We start from the raw sequence: 17,813 nt of genomic DNA, 5'->3' as shown, positions 1-17,813 counted from the left end.
CCCCTCTAACAGTTCCAAAATCTTTTCTAACGTATCCCTCTCTGATTCTGGGCGCACCATCACCATACGTCTAATATCGCCCTCCAGTGCATTTAATGCCAGCTCAGCGCGTAACGCGGGGGTCAAATTACACATGCGCAGAATACTCCGGATTCTCTCAGCCCAATCTTGCAACGCCATATTGCGCCCGTCGTATTTCGGCATGTGCTGAAGTAAAGTGTAAATTGATTGTAGTGTTATAAAGGGAGCCCCTGGAATGGCACACTGAGTATAACTTACACAACTCTAATATAAGATACACCTCTAAGTAACAAGTAAACACTATGAGCAGGGATACCCGGGTATCTATAACTTATGGTACCGTATCTTAAGATGGATCTCCTCTCAGGTAGGAATCCGCACAGGCTGCAGCCCAGTCTATATCTTCAGCGCCAATAAGTTACAGCAAGCTCCTCTTTTCTGATCGGCGGATGCCGAGCCCAAACGCCGGGGACTTAGTGGCCTCACGATATTGTCTCTTCTTCTGTAGCTCCTAGGAATGCTTCCACGACAACCCGTCCGTCTCTGTATCAGCAATCTGTCAGACTTGTTCTCCAATCAATGCACAGGTATTCCACAGACTCTCAAATACGTAGTGGGTTTGCAGTGAAGTTTCAGTCTTCCAAAATAAAAGGTTAGCAACAAAAGTGTCTCACAGAGTTGAACAAAAGGTTAGCTTTTCTCCAGGACAACGTTAGCAATGCAAAGTCTCTCAATAGCTTCTTTTTCTCCAAAAAAACTCACAGTAAAATCCACAGTCTCTTGGTTATATCACATTCACAGCAGCTTCTGCTCTCTCTTCCCGCCTTTCTCTCGTCTCTCTCCTCTCACTTCCTTGTTTCACTTTACACACGAGATACCAGACCCCACCCCCCAGCACACATTGTCTCTCGGAGTCTTCCAGGGTCTGTTCTCTGCTGCAGCAGGCAAAAACCACAGGGTCCTAGTGCCCTCTCAGTGGGACTACAGTTCACCCTCTTACATTGCTTTGGAGTAATGGTGGAACCGCACACGGAGATGGCAATGTCAGGCAAAGGTAGGTTAGTAGAGGGAGAGAACACGAGGAGTTCAGTTTTTGACAGGTTCAGTTTCAGATAGAGGGAGGACATGATGTTAGAGAGAGACATCTGTGTGTAATGGAGTGTGCGTTGGACAAATGTAAAAGAGGAGGTTGGACAGAAATGACATCACAAATCTTTTTGAAGCTAGAGGAGGTTCCTGCTTAGTGGCAGTGCAATGCATCATGGAACTTGTAGTATTAGAGCACAATAACTCAGGAGAAAGGAAGTTGTCGATTAACCCCATGAGAGCTAGATCCAGCACTGAAGATGTGCTGCTACAGCATGATAAAAGGTAATATTGCTAAAATAAAGACAGTGGATGTTTTCAGTAGCACATAATTGCAAGATTTATGAAAAAAAAAAATTATTGTAGTGGACAACTTATTTAAGTCTGAAGTTCCAGCCTGGACTCACCGGACTCAAGTTAGTCTGCAGTTAGCTATTAGTTATTAGCTATTCGATTTTCATGTATGGCAGTTAGCTATTAGTTATTAGTTAGCTATTCGATTTTCATATATGGCAGTTAGCTATTTGTTATTAGTTAGCTATTCGATTTTCATGTATGGTTAATTATACATAGAGTGGATATTGTTTGGGTAAAATTTTGATCAGGACTTTGAGATGTTTATTTTGACTACTTGTGGTCCTGGGTTATTCACGTAAATCGCTTATGCCGCACATAATCAAACGCACTCAATCGTACGTAAATTCAATTTGAAAACAGGTACCCTGACTCAGCATCTTTTGGCGGCTCAGGTGCCCCATGAGCTTGTAGTTAAATCCTCCATCTAGAACATTCCATGTGAGTTTTCCTTCTGTTTGTGACTTCTACTTTATTACTTTCACAGCTTTGACATCCAGGCAAATATCTGAAGAATATTGATGTTGAGGCCATAATGGAGAAAGGAGAAAATGATGTGCAGGATCATGAGAGGTGCAAAGAGGACGTTCCTACAGGTAACTGCCCCAGTGAGGAGTCACCATTAAATAAAGCAGAGAATAGTCACATTCTCGTCATTCACCAGACTGGAAAATTGAAGTTTTGTTATGTTTTCTCAGTTTTTTTGGCCATAGATTTCCCCATTCAGCTAAAATACAGATTATATAGGGCTGACAATGTAATGGTGCAATATGTAATAAGACCGGTTGTGTATCTATAATATAGATTTAAGAATAGACTGGGATGATAGATCATCAAAGACATGACAAACCTCACTGGCAAAGTATCTATCTAGTTTAGTGTTTTACATGATATCCATCATGGTTCTGGTTCCAGGATTAATATATATCGTAAGTAATCTATTTGATATACTGAACAATGACAATTGTCTCATAGTCACAGCTAGGAGTAGATTATAAGAAAAAGCAGAGAATTGCCTGGGCTTATCCAGCTTTATATTTGGCCATGACTTCCTAATACACCACCTAGTAGTACTGACATCTGAGCATTTCTCTAGACACAAGTAACACAATGTGAGCAAGTCCTGCACTCTGTCACATGGAAGATGGGGTGCCAGTGGTCGATGTGTAGTGTTCACTGAACCATAGATATGACTAGCTGAAGAGCCCGGCGTTCCCCGAGCACAGTAACTAACGGTGGTTAGTTATAACAAATTACAATGATTATATTGCACATAAAAACATTTCACATCACATACTCAACACTACAGATTTGCAACACAAATTAACTGAACGATTACCTAAGTATTGATAGTATTTTATTTTCAACTCATTCAAGAGCCTTTTGGATATACAACATTTTTGGTTTTTCCTTCCGGTGCAAAGATTAACAGTTTTTTGGCAGTTCCAACTCTTGAACAGGCCACGTAAAGTTGACCATGAGAAAAGCATGGAGATTGCAAATCGATCCCTACTACTTTCAAGGACTGTCCCTGAGCCTTGTTAATGGACATTGCAAATGCCAGTCCAACTGGAAACTGGAGGTGTTTAAAATCAAAAGTCAAATCAGATGGAATAAGAGGAATTCTTGGAATGAAAAGGTCCTCTCCTTTGGCACATTCTGTTGCTGAGCTGTATATCTAATCCTATCCTGTGTGATACCATCTGCTGAGCTGTGTATTTAATTCTGTCCTGTGTGATACTGTCTGCTGAGCCGTGTATCTAATCCTATCGGGTCATTCTACTTCAAGTGAACCAATGATTTTTACCCCTATATTTTTAATTCTTTTGAGATTTTGTTATTTGGTAATAGTGTGTCAGAGAATGCAAAATGTGAAGAAAAAAAATTCTAGACATTATTTTTTTTTATTGATTTTCAAAGTTCGGAAAAAGTGCTAATTTTGTTGTTGCCTGCCGTTACATTTCTCCTCATAACTCAGGCTAGAAAATAGATAGCAAAACAAATTAATCACCATTCTACTCAGAACTGTACAGCCTTTCGCCAGATATGTCACAAGAGTATCTTTGATAATATTTTACCCATGCGAATGCAAACGCAAAACCTTAAAACGCATTTCCGAAAAAAAGTTTAATTTAAAAATTTCAAAAACTGCACATGTGCCTGCTATGCTCCTAGTCACATCTGTACCAAAATACAAGCTGGGATCGTGATGGGATCATATTTTAAAAAATAAAACTATTACAGTGTCAGTTCAAAAATCTTGAATTCAGATCTGTTCAGCCTGTGGTCTAAAAGTGTGGGGTCTATATTTCCCAAATAATCCATGATTTTTAGATATTACTGTATTTTTTTTATGTTACAGCTTAGAAGCAGGAGAGGACAGAGGAGAAAGCTTTGTTACGGCTCAACCTGAGAATGACAAGGGGTAGACAATTAATGCAGAGCAGATGACAGGCCGGCAGCTCAGGCCTCCACAGGCCATATTCAGACCAAATCTTAACACCTATGCAACTCTTCAAATGGAGGGAGAAAAAGATTCTTAACAATCCAGTTCATGTATTGTACAAACCAGGACTACGAGGAGGAGGAGAGTTTGTGAAAACATCGGTTACAGGAAGCAGAACCCATCACGGACTCAGCAATACCGCATTGTCATTCCATGTAGTGAAACAGAAATAAAAACATGAATTTTTTCATTCAGCAAAGACCGTGAAGTCCATGAAGTGGTAGAAGGCGGCACAAGATCGGCAATGAATGACATAACTGGTTATGTGACCTGTGAATATGATTGGCACTGGTGGCGGCTACTGGACTCTCCAAAGATTGTGTAAATGAAGAAGTAGAAGTGACTTTTTTGCACCTTCTGGTCCAGCGCCATCCTTTGTGTATCCAAGAAAGCCAGACATTTTAAAAGTGAACAAAAATCAGATATTAACTCAGGTGGAGCCAAGCACCATGACAGGCCGTACATACTCTGACACAAAAGGAAATGGTCATTGCTAGTAAGCGCTTATGGACAAGATTACATTTCACCCACTAGAAGGGACACATATATATATATACCTGTTTGTCTTTCTGTCTGTCTGTCACAGAAATCCTGTATCGCCTGCCGGCCGCAACCAATCAGCAACGGGCACAGTCCGGCCACGAATTCGCCCCTTCCTACTCTCTGTCAGTGCCCCCTCCAGTCAGCGCTCACACAGGGTTAATGGCTGCATTACGCCGCGGTGTAACGCAGTCCGTTAACACTGCTATTAACCCTGTGTGACCAACTTTTTACTATTGATGCTGCCTATGCAGCATCAATAGTAAAAAGATCTAATGTTAAAAATAATAAAATAAAAAATGATTATATTCTCACCTTCCGTCGCCTTTCCCGCTGCTCCTCGCGACGCTCCGGTCCACACATTGCGGTCTCGCGAGATGATTATGTAGCGGTCTCTCGAGACCGCTATGTCATCATCTCATGAGACCACAATGCATTCTTGAGACCGGAGTGTCGCGAGGAGCATCGGTAAATGCCTGGGCTGGATTCCGGGGGCCGACAGAAGGTGAGTATATAACTATTTTTTATTTTAATTGTTTTTTTTTTAACAGGGATATGGTGCCCACATTGCTATAAACTACGTGGGCTGTGATAGATACTGCATGGGCTGTGTTATATATTATGTCTCTGTTCTATATACTACGTGGCTGTGGTATATATTACGTGGCTGGGCAATATACTACATTGTAAAAGATATCACATTGTGGATATGGTGGACCGCGCTCAGGGGTATGTGCTCTGTGGTAATGGGCAGCGGAAGGCTTATGATAGTGTACGAGGAATAGTACCTAGATCACTAATATGTACACAGACCTGCTGTGACTGCTGCAAGAATCTAATGACATAGAGGTGTATGCCTGTGACGGCTATACAAATGGTGCTTACCTAGCTGTGATTGCTGTAGCACTCCAGCGTCCTAAATAGACCCCGACCTGGCGTCCGCGGTAGGGTAAGGTACGGCATCCGTGAAGGGCGGGGGAAGTGAAGGAGGACTCTGCAGCTGACGTGGTACCTGGGAGCCCCGGCCGAAGGCGTCCCTGGTAACCGCGAGGAAAAAAGAGATGGCCGCTAGCGCCGGCTCGTAGGTGCCTAAGAAGTGACGTCACTAAGGTACGGAGCGGCGTTGGAACCAAAAAGGTGGAGACTAACCAACGCGTTTCGAAGGTGCTCGGCCTTCTTCGTCAGGGTTCCCTGACGAAGAAGGCCGAGCACCTTCGAAACGCGTTGGTTAGTCTCCACCTTTTTGGCTCCAACGCCGTTCCGTACCTTAGTGACGTCACTTCTTAGGCACCTACGAGCCGGCGCTAGCGGCCATCTCTTTTTTCCTCGCGGTTACCAGGGACGCCTTCGGCCGGGGCTCCCAGGTACCGCATCAGCTGCAGAGTCCTCCTTCACTTCCCCTGCCCTTCACGGACGCCGTACCTTACCCTACCGCGGTCGCCAGGTCGGGGTCTATTTAGGACGCTGGAGTGCTACAGCAATCACAGCTAGGTAAGCACCATTTGCATAGCCGTCACAGGCATACACCTCTATGTCATTAGATTCTTGCAGCAGTCACAGCAGGTCTGTGTACATATTAGTGATCTAGGTACTATTCCTCGTACACTATCATAAGCCTTCCGCTGCCCATTACCACAGAGCACATACCCCTGAGCGCGGTCCACCATATCCACAATGTGATATCTTTTACACTTATTTCTTTCCCAGGATAGGCACAGATCCTGTGTGGTTCCAGCAGCTAGGGGTGCCCAATATATCGCCCATTCATCCTGTCACCAACTCTACCCCCCCTCCCCTTTTTCCCTTGTTGTGGCGAGCGCCATAGTGTGTGTAGTTCATTTCTGCATCTAATATACTACATTGCTGTGCTCTATACTACGTGGCCTGTGTTATATACTGCATGGGCTGTGCTATATACTACGTGGCTGTGCTGTATACTACGTGGCTGTGCTGTATACTACGTGGCTGTGCTGTATACTACGTGGCTGTGCTGTATACTACGTGGCTGTGCAATATATTACGTTGCTGTGTTCAGGGCCGTATTTGCCACTAGGCACTCGAGGGCACGTGCCTAGGGCGGCGACATTGCGGGGGGCGGCACCTGAGCAAGGTTGTTTTTTTTTGTTTGTTTTTTTTTAGCCCCAGGTCACAAGCGAATGACCGCCCCGCCCCCCCGCCCCCCGCCCCCCTCCTCCGAGTCCCACCTGCCCTCCCGGAAGACAATACTCACAAGTCACAACTCACACCGGGCGGATAGGAGGGAGGGGGGGCGTGGAGAGCAGCTGCACCATCCAGGAAGTGTCTTCTCGCGCTGCAGCTCGGAGGAGGCATGGGGCTAGAGAAGGAGGAGGCTGGCTGACGCTCGCATCTTCATGGACGAGTTCAGCCGCTCCTCTGCCCCGATGCTGACGCTGGAGGAATCGCATGACAGTCAGCCGGACCGGGACCCGCACGACTTGAACGGGCACCTGAAGGTGAGTGCTGCGCAGATGTAGCAGAACCGAGCGGTCCCGGTCTGGCTAACTGGCAAACTCCCCACACGCCATCCAAGTCCTGCTCTGGCACCCCTGTGTATGCCAGGGCTGCAGGCATGGTATATACCTGGTCCTACGGGGGAATATATGAGCCATATGCATGGCTCATATTTCCCCCCCCCCCCGTATGCATGGCTGGGGGGGGTGTGAATATGAGCCATGCATACAGGGGGGGGGGGGGTGAATATAAGCCATACATACAGGGGGGGGGGGTGAATGAGCCATGCATACAGGGGGGGGTGAATGAGCCATGCATACAGGGGGGGGGGTGTAATATGAGCCATGCATACAGGGGGGGGGGTGAATATGAGCCATGCATACAGGGGGGGGGTGAATATGAGCCATGCATACAGGGGGGGGGGTGAATATGAGCCATGCATACAGGGGGGGGGTGAATATGAGCCATGCATACGGGGGGGGGGTGAATATGAGCCATGCATACAGGGGGGGTGAATATGAGCCATGCATACAGGAGGGGGGGTGAATATGAGCCATGCATACAGGAGGGGGGGGTGAATATGAGCCATGCATACAGGGGGGGGGGTGAATATGAGCCATGCATACAGGGGTGTGTGTGAATGAGCCATGCATACAGGGGGGGGGTGAATATGAGCCATGCATACAGGAGGGGGGGGTGAATATGAGCCATGCATACAGGGGGGGGGTGAATATGAGCCATGCATACAGGGGTGTGTGTGAATGAGCCATGCATACAGGGGGGGAGTGTGAGCCATGCATACAGGAGGGGGGTCATTATACAGTATCATGGAGAACTGTGTGTGGCCATTATACAGTATTGAGCATCATGTGTGGCCGTTATACAGTATGGAGCATCATGTGTGGCCGTTATACAGTATGGAGAACTGTGTGTGGCCGTTATACAGTATGGAGCATCATGTGCGGTCATTATACAGTATGGAGCATCATGTGTGGCCGTTATACAGTATTGAGCATCATGTGGGATCATTATACAGTATGGAGCATCATGTGTGGCCGTTATACAGTATTGAGCATCATGTGGGATCATTATACAGTATGGAGCATCATGTGTGGCCATTATACAGTATGGAGCATCATGTGCGGTCATTATACAGTATGGAGCATCATGTGTGGCCGTTATACAGTATGGAGCATCATGTGGGATCATTATACAGTATGGAGCATCATGTGTGGCCATTATACAGTATGGAGCACTGTGTGGCCATATTTTTTTGTTTATAATTATTGTATATAAAACATTGTGATCAGCAGTGCTAATATGGCTGTGGTTGGGACGTGGATATGGGTGTGACTAGTTGTGAAATGGGTGTGGTCAGAGGCGTGGCCTAAAATTCGCCGCGGCGCGCTACGCGCGCCGCACACTTTATGCCTCCTTCCCTTCTTCAAAACTTGGGAGGTATGGTACCACATTTGCCAGATCATGGCAAGTGCCGCAGATACCATAGGGAATGAATGAGGCCAACCGCAGTGTTGCCGTAAGTGATCCGTTACGTGGCAGATGCAGAAAAACTGCCCCATCTGCTGCAAAAGGCGACTTTCACATCAGCGATTCTTGCCAAAGTCCCTGCCAATAGTGTCATACTCACCGATTGGGGGGGGGGGGGGCAGCACTAAAAGTGCCTAGGGCAGCAGAAACTCTAAATACGGCCCTGGCTGTGTTATATACTGCGTTGGCTGTGTTATATACTGCGTGGGCTGTGTTATATACTGCGTGGGCTGTGTTATATACTGCGTGGGCTGTGTTATATACTGCGTGGGCTGTGTTATATACTGCGTGGGCTGTGTTATGTACTGCGTGGGCTGTGTTATATACTCCGTGGCTGGGCAATATACTACATCGCTGTGCTTTATACTATGTGGCTGTGCTATATACTATGTGGCTGTGCTATATACTATGTGGCTGTGCTATAAACTCCTTTAATTCTCTCCTCCGTCCCCCAGCACCTCCTCCCTCCCCACTTATCTCCGCTGAAGACTTTGCCTCGTTCTTCAAGCAGAAGATTGATAGCATCAGAGACAGTTTTGGTCAACAAGCACCAGAGCCCTTCCTCCCGACTTCCCTGCCCTCCACCTCCAAAACCAACTTCTCCACCATTACAGAAGATCAACTCTCCACTCTACTCTCAAGATCGCATCTCACCACCTGTGTGCTTGACCCGCTCCCATCCCACCTCATCCCAAACCTCACCACAGTCTTCATCCCAACCCTAACCCATCTCTTCAACCTATCACTAACAACTGGTGTTTTCCCCTCAAGCTTTAAACATGCTTCCATCACACCTATCCTCAAAAAGCCCTCTCTTGACCCATCCTCTGTATCTAGCTATCGCCCTATATCACTTCTCCCTTATGTCTCCAAACTACTGGAACAACTCGTCTACCTTGAACTGTCCTCCCATCTCTCTTCTTGCTCCCTCTTTGACCGCTTACAATCTGGCTTCCGGTCACACCACTCCACTGAAACTGCCCTAACTAAGGTCACCAACGACCTCTTAACCGCCAAGAGCAAGCGACACTACTCTGTTCTCCTCCTCGACCTGTCGGCTGCCTTTGACACAGTGGGCCATTCCCTATTATTAGACCCTCTCATCCCTTGGCATCACAGACTTGGCCCTATCCTGGATCTCATCATATCTAACAGACTGGACAATCAGCGTCTCCCACTCACACACCCCCTCCTCACCTCGCCCCCGATCTGTCGGAGTCCCACAAGGTTCAGTCCTTGGGCCCCTGCTCTTCTCCATTTACACCTTTGGCCTGGGACAGCTCATAGAATCTCATGGCTTTCAGTATCACCTCTATGCTGATGACACACAGATCTACATCTCTGGACCAGATATCACCTCCCTACTAACCAGAATCCCTCAATGACTGTCCACTATTTCATCCTTCTTCTCCGCTAGATTTCTGAAACTTAACATGGACAAAACAGAACTCATCATCTTTCCCCCATCACACGTGACCCCCCCAACGAACCTAACCATTACAGTAAATGGCTGCCCACTCTCCCCAGTCCCACAAGCTCGCTGCCTCGGGGTAATCCTTGACGCTGATCTCTCCTTCAAACCACATATCCAAGCCCTTTCCACTTTCTGCCGACTTCAACTCAAAAATATTTCACAAATCCGTTCATTCCTCAACCAAGAATCTGCAAAAACCCTAGTCCATGACCTCATCATCTCTCGCCTTGACTACTGCAACCTCCTGCTCTGTGGCCTCCCCTCGAACACTCTCGCACCCCTCCAATCTATTCTAAACTCTGCTGCCCGACTAATCCACCTGTCCCCCCACTATTCCCCTGCCTCTCCCCTCTGTTAATCCCTTCACTGGCTCCCCATTGCCCAGAGACTCCAGTACAAAACCCTAACCATGACATACAAAGCCATCCACAACTTGTCTCCTCCATACATCTGTGACCTCGTCTCCCAGTACTTACCTACACGCAACCTCCGATCCTCACAAGATCTCCTTCTCTACTCCCCTCTTATCTCCTCTTCCCACAATCGCATACAAGATTTCTCTCGCGTATCACCCCTACTCTGGAACCCTCTACCACAACACATCAGACTCTCGCCTACCATCGAAATCTTCAAAAAGAACCTGAAGACCCACCTCTTCCGACAAGCCTACAACCTGCATTAACCACCGATCAACCAAACCGCTGCATGACCAGCGCTATCCTCACCTACTGTATTCTCACCCATCCCTTGTAGATTGTGAGCCTTCGCGGGCAGGGTCCTCACTCATCCTGTACCAGTTATGACTTGTATTGTTTAAGATTATTGTACTTGTTTTTATTATGTATACCCCTCCTCACATGTAAAGCGCCATGGAATAAATGGCGCTATAACAAATAATAATAATATACTAAGTGGGCTGTGTTATACACTATGTGGGCTGTATGCTACTTGGCTGTGCTATATTTATCTGCTGTAAGTTCAAAGTGAAGGACAGCATCCAATCCAGGTGAAGATCAAGAATATTTTTATTGTGCCATAAATGCAACGTTTCAACCCCTAAGGGTCTTTGTCAAGCATACATAACAGTGACCATGACGGCCTTAAATAGGAAGTAGACACCTATCCCCAGTTAGGTCCGCCCATAAAAATTAACATACAACATAACCGGTGATCAAAATAACAAAAAAATGTGCAAATAATAACATATACATAGTTAAAAACACATCATAATGTCCATAGGAAACACATTGGTTGATAATTCCATCCATGATCGATTTAGTGAGCACATGTGTCAGGTGGCGCTACATCGACGATGTATTTGTAATCTGGGAGGGACCACTTAAGGAACTTTTGGACTTTCATAACGAACTTAATAATATATTTCCAGAACTCAGCTTCACTATAACATACTCTCAAGATCAGGTACAATTTCTGGACACAATGGTGTATAAGGACAACCTTTTATTGTTCATATCCTGATTGGATTATTCTGATAGGCGGTTTTTTGGTTCGTGCGGTTCGGATTTTGTGGGATATGTTTTTAGAAGGTGGTTGGTTATCATTTTGTCTTTCTCGAGGATTCCTGTTGATAACATTGGTTAATATTGATTTAGTGTTTAGGTTCTCTTTTCTCTTCCCTTGCTTTTTCTTCCCTTGTTTTTCCTATTTTTTATTTTTTTCCCCTCCTTTTTTCCCCCCCTTTTTTCCCTCCCCTCCTTCCCCTTCCTTCCCCTCCTTTTTCCCCCCCTTCCCCCCCCTCTTTTTCCCCCCCTTCCCCCTTTTTCTTTTCCTGTTTTTATTTCTTTTTCCCCTTGTTTTTGTTTGTTTCCCGTTTTTTTCCCTCCCCATTGTCTGTTTTTTTCTATTTGTTTTTTTCTATTTATAGATACGTTTGTTACCTAAGGGATTCATTAAGAACTATAACTTATCTGTGATATTTGGACATACAGCCGGTGTTTATATACAATATGGTTGTTCATTAATTTGTATTTTGGCCATTTAATGCCTTTTGTTCGCCTGATATATTATGTGGGGGGTTTGAACGATGAGCTTTTACCCTGGTGGGGCGTGACCTGCAGGTAACCGTGGTGACGTTATATTTGTTACCATGGGGCCGGCATACATGTGCAATAAGTTTTCTAAATCCCAGTCTTTATGGCGATCAGAGGCCTTTGATCGCGGGCTATAGTCCCAGCGATTAAGCTTTTGAGCCTCTAGATGTAGTTTGGATTAACTCCGGGAATTAGAATAGTCATCCCTCCTGTCAGTGGGTGGACCTTGTGACCGACGCTGCGGCGCTGTCATTTGTGTATATACAGCGTTGTCATGTAGTCGGTGGGCATGCGCCGTCATGGTCACTGTTATGTATGCTTGACAAAGACCCTTAGGGGTTGAAACGTTGCATTTATGGCACAATAAAAATATTCTTGATCTTCACCTGGATTGGATGCTGTCCTTCACTTTGAACTTTTGGTATGTAACTCTCCATTTGGATCCTGTGGAGCTAGGACGTGCAGCCACATTACACGGTAGTGCTGTCAGCCGCCATCTTATTATTTTGCATTGTATTTGGATCTTGGTTGGCGTGCACCTGTGAACTATGACTCAAGTTAACTTTAATCCAGATATTGGTGAACTGGATGGTGCCAGTAATATTTTTTCCTATACGGATGATGATGCCGCACGAATCATTAACGCTGCACAGGTTGATGTTGCCTTCTTGAGTGTTCCATCTGGCGACATGTTGAAAAGGAAATATGAAAATGAGAAACGGAGGTTGATTTCATTGGAATTGCATATGTCTACATTGACTGAATATTATAAGGTGCGTAGGATACCTCGTGGACTACGTCCGCACCTTCGGCCCACATTGTTGGCTGACAACACTCTGTTTTGCTCGAAATTTGAGTCCATAACAAATAAGTACTGTTTTGATCTAATGTTGTTGAACATTGAATTTTTGAATAAGGAAATTGAGACTCTTAAAAAAACCATCATTGAATATGAGCAATTGCTTACAGTTAATTTGACTACAGCCGACATGAGTGCTTATGTGACGCGGTTGAATATTAACCTGACTAAATTCCGTGCGGATAATGAGAGCACCAAAAGGACTAAATGGTTCCGTGACAATGACGACTATAAGACGGGACGGGTTTTTCCCTGGCATATGGGGAAACAATCGTCCTCATATAGAAATAACAAAACTTTTCAACCTCGTCGTCGTAGGAGAGCCCAGGAGGGTAAACAGCATTTTGGTTTTACAACCGGCGACTCTGATTCCACGGATGATTCAAACATGGGAGCTTCAGCATCTACACATTTTTTGGAGAAGGAAACAGTGACACATACCGCACCAGGAGGAGATATCGGAGGGGTGGGAGGAGACATCAAAGGAGTAAAAACAACGCAAGGACAGAGAATGACACGGAACACCACAATGAAGCAGAGGACTGGAGAGGAGAGATGGAGACTCAACAACTAAGAGATAAGGCTTTAGTAGTCAATATTTCCTCTGTAACTTTGTCTCCCATTGAATTGAATGTTCTCGAGAAGGGTCTCTCATTCTGCCCCACCAATCTACCTGACTGGTTTGAGCTTGATACTGATCTATTTGCCTTCTTTAGGAGATGTCGCCTAACATCTTTTTTTGCAGATAAGAAACAGGATATGAGTGGTCCGGGTGATGTTGATAATACTGATGTTGTTAATACTGATGTTTTTTCCTCACAGGGCCTTGGTCTATATAATAAGAGTGACTTTGTACCACCTACTAAAACCCATGTGGTTGAGGCTTTTATACAGCTGGTTGAAAAAGATTTTGAAACATTAAGAAGGACACATAGAAATCGTGTTCAACATAACCTTACTGTTGATGAGAAACAAGCTTTGGAAAATCTCTCTATGAATACATCCATCACAATCAAGGCCGCCGACAAGGGCGGTGCGGTGGTTGTGATGGATACTACCAAGTACAAAGGGGAGATATTACGTCAATTAGCTGATACTAATGTTTATTGTAAACTTACAAATGACCCAACTTTGCGTTTCCAGCAAGGGTTGCAGCTTATAGTCAATGAGGCCCTGTTGGATGGCCTGATTGACTCTAAGCTGTCAGAGTATTTGGTTACTGATTGTCCGGTTCGGCCATTAATATATGTTTTGCCGAAAATTCATAAAGATTATTTTGACCCTCCAGGTCGCCCGATTGTGTCGGGTCGGGGCTCTATTTTCAATAAAGTGTCAATTTTTCTTGATAAAGTGTTATCTGGGTTTGCCTCAAAGGCGAAGTCTTACATCCGTGATACGGATGATTTTTTGAATAAAATTGAAAGTCTTAATGTTACAGCTGACATGTATCTAGTATCCTTTGACGTGGTTTCGTTATACACCTCCATAGAGCACGATAGGGGCTTGGCAGCTGTTGATGTGGTGTTATCGGGCTCGGACGTGGGGCCAGACCGTGCACGTCTGGTCCTCCAGCTGCTGGAGTTCATCCTCAGAAGGAATTATTTCCTCTTTGGGGATGACTACTACCTGCAGCTGAGGGGCACCGCCATGGGGTCCAATGTGGCCCCCACTTATGCTAACATCTATATGGCGGTGCTCGAGGACCAGTACGTGTATGTTTCCCGGTTTTGGCCCCAGGTTCAGGCCTGGTGGCGCTACATCGACGATGTATTTGTAATCTGGGAGGGACCACTTAAGGAACTTTTGGACTTTCATAACGAACTTAATAATATATTTCCAGAACTCAGCTTCACTATAACATACTCTCAAGGTCAGGTACAATTTCTGGACACAATGGTGTATAAGGATGGGTCCTCACTAGTGTTGAGCATTCCGATACTGCAAGTATCGGGTATTGGCCGATACTTGCTGTATCGGAATTCCGATACCGAGATCCGATATTTTTGTGATATCGGGTATCGGTATCGAAACAACATTAATGTAAAAATGTGTAAAAGAAAGAATTAAAATAAAAAATATCGCTATACTCACCTCTCCGACGCAGCCTGGACCTCAGCGAAGGAACCGGCAGCGTTGTTTGTTTAAAATTCGCGCTTTTACTTGGTTACGTGAAGTCCCGGCTTGTGATTGGTCAGGGCGGCCATGTTGCCGGGACGCGGACCAATCACAGCAAGCCGTGACGAAATTACGTCACGGCTTGCTGTGATTGGTCCGCGTCCCGGCAACATGGCCGCCATTAACCAATCACAAGCCGTGACGTCACGGGAGGCTGGACTTGCGCGCTTTTTAAAAAGCGCGCGTGTCCAGCCTCCAGTGACGTCCCGGCTTGTGATTGGTTGCGCCGCGATCAACCAATCACAAGCCGGGAGGCTGGACACGCGCGCATTTTAAAATTTTAAAATGCGCGCTTGTCCTGCCTCCCGTGACGTCACGGCTTGTGATTGGTTAATGGCGGCCATGTTGCCGGGACGCGGACCAATCACAGCAAGCCGTGACGAAATTACGTCACGGCTTGCTGTGATTGGTCCGCGTCCTGGCAACATGGCCGCCATTAACCAATCACAAGCCGTGACGTCACGGGAGGCAGGACAAGCGCGCATTTTAAAATTTTAAAATGCGCGCGTGTCCAGCCTCCCGGCTTGTGATTGGTTGATCGCGGCGCAACCAATCACAAGCCGTGACGTCACGGGAGGCAGGACAAGCGCGCATTTTAAAATTTTAAAATGCGCGCGTGTCCAGCCTCCCGGCTTGTGATTGGTTGATCGCGGCGCAACCAATCACAAGCCGGGACGTCACGGGAGGCAGGACAAGCGCGCATTTTAAAATTTTAAAATGCGCGCGTGTCCAGCCTCCCGGCTTGTGATTGGTTGATCGCGGCGCAACCAATCACAAGCCGTGACGTCACGGGAGGCAGGACAAGCGCGCATTTTAAAATTTTAAAATGCGTGTGTGTCCAGCCTCCCGGCTTGTGATTGGTTGATCGCGGCGCAACCAATCACAAGCCGGGACGTCACTGGAGGCTGGACACGCGCGCTTTTTAAAAAGCGCGCAAGTCCAGCCTCCCGTGACGTCACGGCTTGTGATTGGTTAATGGCGGCCATGTTGCCGGGACGCGGACCAATCACAGCAAGCCGTGACGTAATTTCGTCACGGCTTGCTGTGATTGGTCCGCGTCCCGGCAACATGGCCGCCCTGACCAATCACAAGCCGGGACTTCACGTAACCAAGTAAAAGCGCGAATTTTAAACAAACAACACTGCTGGTTCCCTCGCTGAGGTCCCGGCTGCGTCGGAGAGGTGAGTATAGCGATATTTTTTATTTTAATTCTTTCTTTTACACATTTATATGGTTCCCAGGGCCTGAAGGAGAGTTTCCTCTCCTTCAGACCCTGGGAACCATCAGGGATACCGTCCGATACATGAGTCCCATTGACTTGTATTGGGATCGGGTATCGGTATCGGATTGGATCCGATACTTTGCCGGTATCGGCCGATACTTTCCGATACCGATACTTTCAAGTATCGGACGGTATCGCTCAACACTAGTCCTCACTAAAAACGGATTTATACGTGAAGAAGACAGACAGGAACAGTTTGTTGCAATTTAACAGTCACCACCCGAAGAATATGTTAGAGTCATTACCTTGGAGCCAGATGCTCAGAGTAAGGAGAATAGTTTCGGATGACACCCGTCTGGACATTAGACTTGATGAGATGTGTAATAAATTTTTGAGAAGAGGGTACCCTGAGAGTGGTGTAAAAAATTTTTTGAATAGGGCTAAGGAGACACCGAGAGCGTTGGTCAGGGAAAAGAAAGTGAAGGTAAAGCAAAAGCGAATTCCCTTTGTTTCTACATTCAATACGGCCAGTGGGTATGTGAAAAATATGATTTTTAAGCATTGGCATATTTTACATCAAGGCTTACCTAATATTGAAGAATTTGCCTCACCACCGATTTTATCCTATAAGAGAGGACGTAATTTGAAAGATAAACTTGTAAAATCTGATGTTGGGTCGTCAGTAGGCAGCATACAGAGGTTTTTGGGTCCCCCGAGATTGGGTAATTTTCCCTGTCTGGGATGTGCATGTTGTGGGAATATGATTAAGGGGGATTACTTTAGTCACCCACACACTGGACAGAGATTCTATATTAGAGAGAGATATACATGTACCTCTAGTTTCGTTGTTTATCTGATTATTTGTCCTTGTTCGCTTATTTATGTAGGTGAGACCACCATGGAGATTAAATCTCGTATCGGCAAACATAAGAGTACCATCAGAACTAAAAAAATAGATTTACCGGTACCTAAACATTTTGTAGAGTGTGGGCACTCGGTCAGTCAGTTACGTTTTAGAGTAATTGATGGTGTACCCCCTCTTCGTAGAGGTGGTGATAGGGTCAAGTTGCTTAAAAAGAAGGAGCTTAAATGGATTTCTAAGTTGGGTTCTCGCCAGCCGGGTGGGTTAAACATTGATTACAACCTTTTATTGTTTATATCCTGATTGGCTTATTCTGATAGGCGTTTTTTTGGTTCATGCGGTTCGGATTTTGTGGGATATGTTTTTAGAAGGTGGTTGGTTATCATTTTGTCTTTCTCGAGGATTCCTGTTGATAACATTGGTTAATATTGATTTAGTGTTTAGGTTCTCTTTTCTCTTCCCTTGCTTTTTCTTCCCTTGTTTTTCCTATTTTTTATTTTTTTTCCCCTCCTTTTTCCCCCCCTTTTTTCCCTCCCCTCCTTCCCCTTCCCTCCCCTCCTTTTTCCCCCCCTTCCCCCCCCTCTTTTTTCCCCCCTTCCCCCTTTTTCTTTTCCTGTTTTTCTTTCTTTTTCCCCTTGTTTTT

This window comes from Ranitomeya variabilis, chromosome 7 (genome assembly GCF_051348905.1).
Source record: "Ranitomeya variabilis isolate aRanVar5 chromosome 7, aRanVar5.hap1, whole genome shotgun sequence".
Taxonomy (NCBI): domain Eukaryota; kingdom Metazoa; phylum Chordata; class Amphibia; order Anura; family Dendrobatidae; genus Ranitomeya; species Ranitomeya variabilis.
Note: the sequence above shows the minus strand (reverse complement) of the source record.